Source organism: Bombina bombina, chromosome 1 (genome assembly GCF_027579735.1).
Source record: "Bombina bombina isolate aBomBom1 chromosome 1, aBomBom1.pri, whole genome shotgun sequence".
Classification (NCBI taxonomy): Eukaryota; Metazoa; Chordata; class Amphibia; order Anura; family Bombinatoridae; genus Bombina; species Bombina bombina.
The window spans coordinates 608,929,896-608,940,580 of record NC_069499.1 but is presented as its reverse complement, the minus strand read 5'-3'; positions in this window follow the sequence as shown (position 1 = coordinate 608,940,580).

Below are 10,685 nucleotides of genomic sequence, written 5' to 3'. Positions count from 1 at the left end.
TTCATTGAAGTTAATTAAACATTAGTTTGGCCCATACAACTATAGGTTAGTATAGCCTAAACTATTGCATAAGTCAGCAGAACAAGAACAATGTATGAAGTATAATATTTTTAATTTGTTATACTCTGTATCACATCAAAACAGATTAGCAGCAAAAAAAAGGCCAAAAAGGAACCAAAAAAACAGGGAAATTCCAGCAAAAGATATTGACAGAGCAACCTGTGTTACTATAACAGGAGCATTTTGTTTTTTTAATACACTGTACATTGCGCCTTTTGATAAAGTCAATATGGAAAATGCCTTACAGTATGCTTTTTGTAATCTTGATATTTAGTTTTTAATTCCTTAAAAAAGTGACGCATCTGACATTATTACACTAATATTAAAATTATTGTCTGTTTAAAATGTCTTACTTGAAATAGGATTTTTTTAAAATATATTCACATTAACCATGACAAACACAACAAGCTTTTAATGGAAAAGTCTGTATTGTTTTCCACTTAACACTGTTTCCTGTTTTAGGCCTAGATTACAAGTAGATCGCTTGTTTATCATGCACCCATAAATGGGCAAATTTGCCTGTATTGTTTTCCACTTAACACTGTTTCCTGTTTTAGGCCTAGATAACAAGTAGATCGCTTGTTTATCATGCACCCATAAATGGGCAAATTTGCCTGTTTACGGCTGTGTGATAAATAACCAGCCATTACAAGAGGCTGGTTATTGCTACAGTAAGCTAGCGGTAGCAATTAGCGCTTAGAAAGGTCAGACCTCTGGATAATTTTAAAAATAACCCCCAATTGGCCCCAAATTAAAGAATATTCCTTTTTTTATTCAAAAAATGTAGCTTTTTTTAATAAAAAAAAAACTGCAAAAAGCTGTTATGAGGGATTAAAGTTGGCGGGTGTGGGATGTTAGAAAAAAAATGTCACTGAAAAGTGCCTTTACGTAGCGGTCTATGGGAGCTGTGTGTTCCCTGTAAACATATATGTATATATAAACACACATATATATATAGACCTAGATTATGAGTGGAGCACAAACTTGCTCTTTTGTGAGTGTGAATGTGCGCTGGTATTACAAGTTAGGCGCAATGCGAACACAACCTTGCGTTTGCATTGCCTGGAAGACTTGCGCTTATGAGGGAGCGCTTCCATAGGCTCCAATGGGATCCTCTTTCTGATGCCGTGAGACAAGGCAAAGAACCTAGCGCAGAACTGGGGTTAAATTGCGCAGTGTTGGGCAGCATATTAAAAATATATATTTATATTTAGGTGTTTATATGTGTATAGAAACATTTTAACACATAAATATATATCTATATAAGCATATGCATATATATTTACAGTACAAACACAGTCCCCATAAACTTCAATGTAAAGGCACTTTTCAGTGCCGTTTTTTTTCTAACACCCCACATCACTTCACTTTAACCCCTTGTAACTACCTTGTGCAGTTTAAAAAAAAAAAGATGCTCATATTTTTAATTTCAGTAAAGGAACTGTCCACTTTATTTGGGGGGCTATTGAGGGACATTTTTTCATTGAACCAGAGGTCTTGTAATGGCTGGTTATTTAATGTGTGCTTGTAAATGGGCAAATTTGCCCCTTTTTGGGTGCACGGGTGCATGTTAAAATAGCGCTCCACTTGTAATCTAGCCCATATATATATAGACACTTAGGCCTAGATTTAGAGTTCGGCGGTAGCCGTCAAAACCAGCGTTAGAGGCTCCTAACGCTGGTTTTGGGCGCCCGCTGGTATTTGGAGTCAGTGATTAAAGGGTCTAACGCTCACTTTTCAGCCGCGACTTTTCCATACCGCAGATCCCCCTACGCCATTTGCGTAGCCTATCTTTTCAATGGGATCTTTCTAACGCTGGTATTTAGAGTCGTTTCTGCAGTGAGCGTTAGAGCTCTAACGACAAGATTCCGGCCGCCTGAAAATAGCAGGAGTTAAGAGCTTTCTGGCTAACGCCGGTTTCTAAAGCTCTTAACTACTGTACCCTAAAGTACACTAACACCCATAAACTACCTATGTACCCCTAAACCGAGGTCCCCCCACATCGCCGCCACTCGATTAAAATTTTTAACCCCTAATCTGCCGACCGCCACCTACGTTATACTTATGTACCCCTAATCTGCTGCCCCTAACCCCGCCGACCCCTATATTATATTTATTAACCCCTAACTTGCCCCCCACAACGTCGCCGCAAGCTACTTAAAATAATTAACCCCTAATCTTCCGACCGCAAATCGCCGCCACCTACGTTATCCCTATGTACCCCTAATCTGCTGCCCCTAACATCGCCGACCCCTATGTTATATTTATTAACCCCTAATCTGCCCCCCACAACGTCGCCGACACCTACCTACACTTATTAACCCCTAATCTGCCGAGCGGACCTGAGCGCTACTATAATAAATGTATTAACCCCTAATCCGCCTCACTAACCCTATCATAAATAGTATTAACCCCTAATCTGCCCTCCCTAACATCGCAGACACCTACCTTCAATTATTAACCCCTAATCTGCCGACCGGAGCTCACCGCTATTCTAATAAATGTATTAACCCCTAAAGCTAAGTCTAACCCTAACACTAACACCCCCCTAAGTTAAATATAATTTTTATCTAACGAAAAAAATTAACTCTTATTAAATAAATGATTCCTATTTAAAGCTAAATACTTACCTGTAAAATACATCCTAATATAGCTAAAATATAAATTATAATTATATTATAGCTATTTTAGGATTAATATTTATTTTACAGGTAACTTTGTAATTATTTTAACCAGGTACAATAGCTATTAAATAGTTAAGAACTATTTAATAGTTACCTAGTTAAAATAATAACAAAATTACCTGTAAAATAAGTCCTAACCTAAGATATAATTAAACCTACCACTACCCTATCAATAAAATAATTAAATAAACTACCTACAATTACCTACAATTAACCTAACACTACACTATCAATAAATTAATTAAACACAATTCCTACAAATAAATACAATTAAATAAACTAGCTAAAGTACAAAAAATAAAAAAGATCTAAGTTACAGAAAATAAAAAAATATTTACAAACATAATAAAAATATTACAACAATTTTAAACTAATTACACCTACTCTAAGCCCCCTAATAAAATAACAAAGACCCACAAAATAAAAAATTCCCTACCCTATTCTAAAATACAAAAATTACAAGCTCTTTTACCTTACCAGCCCTGAACAGGGCCCTTTGCGGGGCATGCCCCAAGAATTTCAGCTCTTTTGCCTGTAAAAAAAAACATACAATACCCCCCCCCCAACATTACAACCCACCACCCACATACCCCTAATCTAACCCAAACCCCCTTAAATAAACCTAACACTAATCCCCTGAAGATCTTCCTACCTTGTCTTCACCATCCAGGTATCACCGATCCGTCCTGGCTCCAAGATCTTCATCCAACCCAAGCGGGGGTTGGCGATCCATAATCCGGTGCTCCAAAGTCTTCCTCCTATCCGGCAAGAAGAGGACATCCGGACCGGCAAACATCTTCTCCAAGCGGCATCTTCTATGTTCTTCCATCCGATGACGACCGGCTCCATCTTGAAGACCTCCAGCGCGGATCCATCTTCTTCTTCCGACGACTAGACGACGAATGACGGTTCCTTTAAGGGACGTCATCCAAGATGGCGTCCCTCGAATTCCGATTGGCTGATAGGATTCTATCAGCCAATCGGAATTAAGGTAGGAATTTTCTGATTGGCTGATGGAATCAGCCAATCAGAATCAAGTTCAATCCGATTGGCTGATCCAATCAGCCAATCAGATTGAGCTCGCATTCTATTGGCTGTTCCGATCAGCCAATAGAATGCGAGCTCAATCTGATTGGCTGATTGGATCAGCCAATCGGATTGAACTTGATTCTGATTGGCTGATTCCATCAGCCAATCAGAATATTCCTACCTTAATTCCGATTGGCTGATAGAATCCTATCAGCCAATCGGAATTCGAGGGACGCCATCTTGGATGACGTCCCTTAAAGGAACCGTCATTCGTCGTCTAGTCGTCGGAAGAAGAGGATGGATCCGCGCTGGAGGTCTTCAAGATGGAGCCGGTCGTCATCGGATGGAAGAACATAGAAGATGCCGCTTGGAGAAGATGTTTGCCGGTCCGGATGTCCTCTTCTTGCCGGATAGGAGGAAGACTTTGGAGCACCGGATTATGGATCGCCAACCCCCGCTTGGGTTGGATGAAGATCTTGGAGCCAGGACGGATCGGTGATACCTGGATGGTGAAGACAAGGTAGGAAGATCTTCAGGGGATTAGTGTTAGGTTTATTTAAGGGGGTTTGGGTTAGATTAGGGGTATGTGGGTGGTGGGTTGTAATGTTGGGGGGGGGTATTGTATGTTTTTTTTTACAGGCAAAAGAGCTGAAATTCTTGGGGCATGCCCCGCAAAGGGCCCTGTTCAGGGCTGGTAAGGTAAAAGAGCTTGTAATTTTTGTATTTTAGAATAGGGTAGGGAATTTTTTATTTTTGGGGTCTTTGTTATTTTATTAGGGGGCTTAGAGTAGGTGTAATTAGTTTAAAATTGTTGTAATATTTTTCTTATGTTTGTAAATATTTTTTTATTTTCTGTAACTTAGTTCTTTTTTATTTTTTGTACTTTAGCTAGTTTATTTAATTGTATTTATTTGTAGGAATTGTGTTTAATTAATTTATTGATAGTGTAGTGTTAGGTTAATTGTAGGTAATTGTAGGTAGTTTATTTAATTATTTTATTGATAGGGTAGTGTTAGGTTTAATTATATCTTAGGTTAGGATTTATTTTACAGGTAAATTTGTAATTATTTTAACTAGGTAACTATTAAATAGTTCTTAACTATTTAATAGCTATTGTACCTGGTTAAAATAATTACAAAGTTGCCTGTAAAATAAATATTAATCCTAAAATAGCTATAATATAAATGTAATTTATATTGTTGCTATATTAGGATTTATTTTACAGGTAAGTATTTAGCTTTAAATAGGAATCATTTATTTAATAAGAGTTAATTTATTTCGTTAGATAAAAATTATATTTAACTTAGGGGGGTGTTAGTGTTAGGGTTAGACTTAGCTTTAGGGGTTAATACATTTATTAGAATAGCGGTGAGCTCCGGTCGGCAGATTAGGGGTTAATAATTGAAGGTAGGTGTCGGCGATGTTAGGGAGGGCAGATTAGGGGTTAATTCTATTTATGATAGGGTTAGTGAGGCGGATTAGGGGTTAATACATTTATTATAGTAGCGCTCAGGTCCGCTCGGCAGATTAGGGGTTAATAAGTGTAGGTAGGTGTCGGCGACGTTGTGGGGGGCAGATTAGGGGTTAATAAATATAACATAGTGGTCGGCGATGTTAGGGCAGCAGATTAGGGGTACATAGGGATAACGTAGGTGGCGGCGGTTTACGGAGCGGCAGATTAGGGGTTAAAAGTGTAATGCAGGGGTCAGCGATAGCGGGGGCGGCAGATTAGGGGTTAATAAGTGTAAGGTTAGGGGTGTTTAGACTCGGGGTACATGTTAGAGTGTTAGGTGCAGACGTAGGAAGTGTTTCCCCATAGGAAACAATGGGGCTGCGTTAGGAGCTGAACGCTGCTTTTTTGCAGGTGTTAGGTTTTTTTTCAGCTCAAACAGCCCCATTGTTTCCTATGGGAGAATCGTGCACGAGCACGTTTTTGATGCCGGCCGCGTCCGTAAGCAACTCTGGTATCGAGAGTTGCATTTGCGGTAAAAATGCCCTACGCTCCTTTTTTGGAGCCTAACGCAGCATTTGTTTTAACTCTCGATACCAGAGTTAAATTTATGGTGCGGCCAGAAAAAAGCCCGCGGAGCGTTAACAGCCCTTTTACCGCCGAACTCTAAATCTAGGCCTTAGAATTTTGATGCACCTAAACATTATAAATATACTTGTATTTTTGTTCATAAAAAACTATTTTCTTACTGTGATCGATATTAAATATAGAAATCATCATAGTATCTTGGAATGTTAATGATTGAATAATGTATAAGTCAAGATTGTCAATGTTAGCTATATTGTACATACAATACTTGTGATCCTTTAGTGTAATCGGTAAATATCATGTCTGCCCAAGCATAAAGTTGCTTTTTTGAAATGGGTAATTTACCTTTTAAAAATTTTGCAATAAAACAAAGAGCGGACGGTCAGCAATCATGCAGTGACCAAGTGCGCATGCGCACGAAACGCGTCTGTGTTGGATCTTGTCCACACAACTGTTGTGTTTTTATGTGTGCTGAATCCAGCTGAATATAGCTGTTATGCTTTTAACTTTTGACAAATACATTTTGGAACTTTTTATCTCTCGTGGATTTTGGCTTATTTGCTGCAGTGCGCCTCTTCTTGGATTTCTGCACTTTGTTTGGCGGGGTGAGCAGACCCGCCTCTGGCTGCATTTGCGGTATTCCTTCCACCTACACACACCCACTCTCCATTGTGCCGTGACGGGAGAAGAGTTAGGTATACTCCTCCAGCTGATCCCCTTACCTGGTATCTTGTGTGCGCTTCATATTCACAGTTGCTATTTTGTATCATATATATATATATATATTTATATGTACTGCATATATATATATATATATATATATATATATATATATATATATACATATAGTATATAAAGCATATATAAATATATACACATTATATACATTTATATATATACACATATACACATACATATACATATTTAGACACGTATGTGTATGTATCTCTATGCTAAAGCCCTTTGCCTGCTTTTTTGTATTAGAAAGAGTTATTATGAGAGTAACTGCACTTTGTAATGCATTTTTCATGTTTTGTGACACTTTTTTTTTTTTTTTTTAAATAGCAAACCAGAGCTCTAAGGTTGCTCGTTATCTTCAATTGCACTCAAGCAATTGCATTTATTTTCAACTTGTAATACGAGTAAATAACCCCAAAGAGTCCAAAAACCGCGATACACCCCATTTCGCTTGCACATAACTGTTAGTGTAACTGTTAGTGCTCTACTTATAATCTAGTCCATAATTGGGTTAGAAATATTGCAATAAAATCCTGCATGTTGGGGTTAAAGTGTATGCAGAATTGGTGTAATACAATATTTTTAATGTGTTATTGTTCTCTATATACACTATAGAGTATTGCATTTAAAAATTCACTTTTTTTTTCATTCTTGTGTTCCTTTTTTTGCCATTTTGGATTTATTTGTAAACTAGGTATGCTGACAAAATGTTTGCTGATTAAAGGCCCATAATACCCAAATGTTTAAACACTTGAAAGTGATGCAGTATAGCTGTAAAAAGCTGACTAGAAAATATCACCTGAACATCTCTTTGTAAAATGGAAAGATATTTTACCTCAAAAGTTCCTCAGTAGCCACATCCCATTGTAAAGGACTTCTAAGCAGCATATCAGTATGTCTGTCCCGGAAAAGCCGAAGGGTTGAGCCTCATGCACTCTCATGTTATTTCCCTATTCAGTGTAAGGAAGTTTACAATGAAATCTCATGAGAGTTAAGTCATATCTCATGAGATCACAGTAAAAGAGTTCATAACCTCAGCACTGCTGATGCTGATTGGCTGCTGTTCATTGCTTCATTTTTTTTTTTTTTTTTACCTGCAGCTGGGCTGCAGCTGAGTAAAACGTTTTACACAGAACTTACTCTGCTGAGCTGAGGAAATTGCGAGGTAAAATATTTTCCTTTTTTTACATAGAGATGCTCAGGTGATATTTTCCTGTCAGCTTTTAAAAGTTATACTGCATCAGTTTCAAGTGATTTAGCATATGAGTATTATGTCCCTTTAACTCACAGCAAGGCGCCTCATAAAACCCCGTAGAGTAAACAGTCTATTCAGAGTGAATTCAATAAATACAAAAGAGATAAACTAACAGGTACATAAAAAGTGCAAATCTAGCAGGCTGGATCCTACAAGTCACCTTGCAGACTCACCTCCCGCTGCAGGACATTAAAATATCCACTCATGCAAAAAGAATAGAAACATGGAAGCATATATGTATACAAATTTATTAAAACTTGTGTCCGGAAGGGAGGTATGCAGTTCCAGCACAGCTTTGCTGCTCTCAGCGATGCTGCGCTATTAAAACCCTTAATGACCATGATCATACAGGGTACATCGGTTGTTAAGGGGTTAATAAACCTGATACCTTTTGTTTGAAAAAAGTGAATACACTTTTATACTATGAAAGTTGCACACTAATCAAATATGACTGAAATTAACCCCTTAATGACCACAGCACTTTTCCATTTTCTGTCCGTTGGGGACCAAGGCTATTTTTACATTTCTGCGGTGTTTGTGTTTAGCTGTAATTTTCCTCTTACTCATTTACTGTACCCACACATATTATATAACATTTTTCTCGCCATTAAATGGACTTTCTAAAGATACAATTATTTTAATCATATCTTATAATTTACTATTAAAAAAAAAAAATATGAGGAAAAAATGGAAAAAACCCACACTTTTTCTAACTTTGACCCCCAAAATCTGTTACACATCTACAACCAACAAAAAACACCCATGCTAAATAGTTTCTAAATTTTGTCCTGAGTTTAGAAATACCCTATGTTTACATGTTCTTTGCTTTTTTTGCAAGTTATAGGGCCATAAATACAAGTAGCACTTTGCTATTTCCAAACCACTTTTTTCAAAATTAGCGCTAGTTACATTGGGACACTGATATCTTTCAGGAATCCCTGAATATCCCCTGACATGTATATATATATTTTTTAGAAGACATCCCAAAGTATTGATCTAGGCCCATTTTGGTATATTTCATGCCACCATTTCACCGCCAAATGCGATCAAATAAAAAAACTTTTTCACAATATTAGGTTTCTCACTGAAATTATTTACAAACAGCTTGTGCAATTATGGCACACATGGTTGTAAATGTTTCTCTGGGATCCCCTTTGTTCAGATATAGCAGACATATATGACTTTGGCGTTGCTTTTTGGTAATTAGAAGGCCGCTAAATGCCACTGTGCACCACACGTGTATTATGCCCAGCAGTGAAGGGGTTAATTAGGGAGCATGTAGGGAGCTTGTTGGGTTAATTTTAGCTTTAGTGTAGTGTAGTAGACAACCTCAAGTATTGATCTAGGCCCATCTTGGTATATTTCATGCCACCATTTCACCGCCAAATGCAATCAAATAAAAAAAAATCGTTCACTTTTTCACAAACTTTTTTACAAACTTAAGGTTTCTCACTAAATTTATTTACAAACAGCTTGTGCAATTATGGCACAAATGGTTGTAAATGCTTCTCTGGGATCCCCTTTGTTCATAAATAGCAGACATATATGGCTTTGCTGTTGCTTTTTAGTAATTAGAAGGCCGCTAAATGCTGCTGAGCATCACACGTGTATTATGTCTAGCAGTGAAGGGGTTAATTAGGTAGATTGTAGGGAGGTTGCAGGGTTAATTTTAGCATTTGTGTAGGGATCAGCCTCCCACCTGACACATCACACCCCCTGATCCCTCCCAAACAGCTCTCTTCCCTCCCCCACCCCACAATTGTCCCCACCATCTTAAGTACTGGCAGAAAGTCTGCCAGTACTAAAATAAAAGGTATCTTTTGTAAAAAAAAATAATTTACAGCATATTTACATATGCTGCTGTATAGAAACCCCCCTTAGCCCCCAACCTTTCTGATCCCCCCCTCAAACAGCTCTCTAACTCTTCCCTTCTACCTTATTGGGAGCCATCTTGAGTAGTGGCAGCTGTCTGTCAGTACCCAGTTTACAATAAAATTGTTTTTTTGTTTTTTTTTCTGTAGTGTAGCTTCCCCCCCCCAAAGACCAACTCCCTGCCAGATCCCTTAGATCTAAATTATTCCCAATTCCCACTCCCCTTTCTCCCACTTCACAGCATTAAATTTTCCATAGTGTAGTGGTTCCCACCCGCTCACGCCCGCCCGCCACCCCCGTGCATGCGCGCGTCTGTGCGTGCCCCTGGCGATCCTGCCCACGATCCCGCCCAACTCTTGCATCATCAACCCATCGATGGTCGCCCACCCGCCTCCCACATCGGCTCCCAACCGCCAACGATTGCGGCCATCGATGTCCGATGCAGAGAGGGCCACAGAATGGCTATCTCTGCAACGGATGGCCAAGTATGGTTATTGCAGGATGCCTTGATATCGAGGCATCACTGCAATAACCAGAAAGCGCCTGGAAGCGATCAGGAACGCTTCCACCACTTTCCAAGACCGACGACGTGCAGGGTACGTCCTCGGTCATTAACAGTATTTTTTTGGAGGACGTACCCTGCACGTCGTCGGTTGTTAAGGGGTTAAAGGAATGCGAAACCCAATTTTTTTATTTCATAATTCAGATAGAGAATACAATTTAAAACAACTTTCCAATTTAGTTCTATTATCTAATTTGCTTCATTCTCTCTGTAACCTTTGTGGAAGAAGCACCAATGCACTATTGGGAGCTAGCTGAATGCACTGGGCTAGCCAATAAGAAAGCTGTTTAAAATCACATGCTCTATCTGAATCATGAAAGAAAAAATGTGGGTTTTATGTCCCTTTATGTGTTTGGAGGTTTTAATATGTTACTACAACATTTTAAACTCCACACATCATTAATATTACAAGTTAAGGGAAAAAGCCTGAATTCAAACATATTAAGC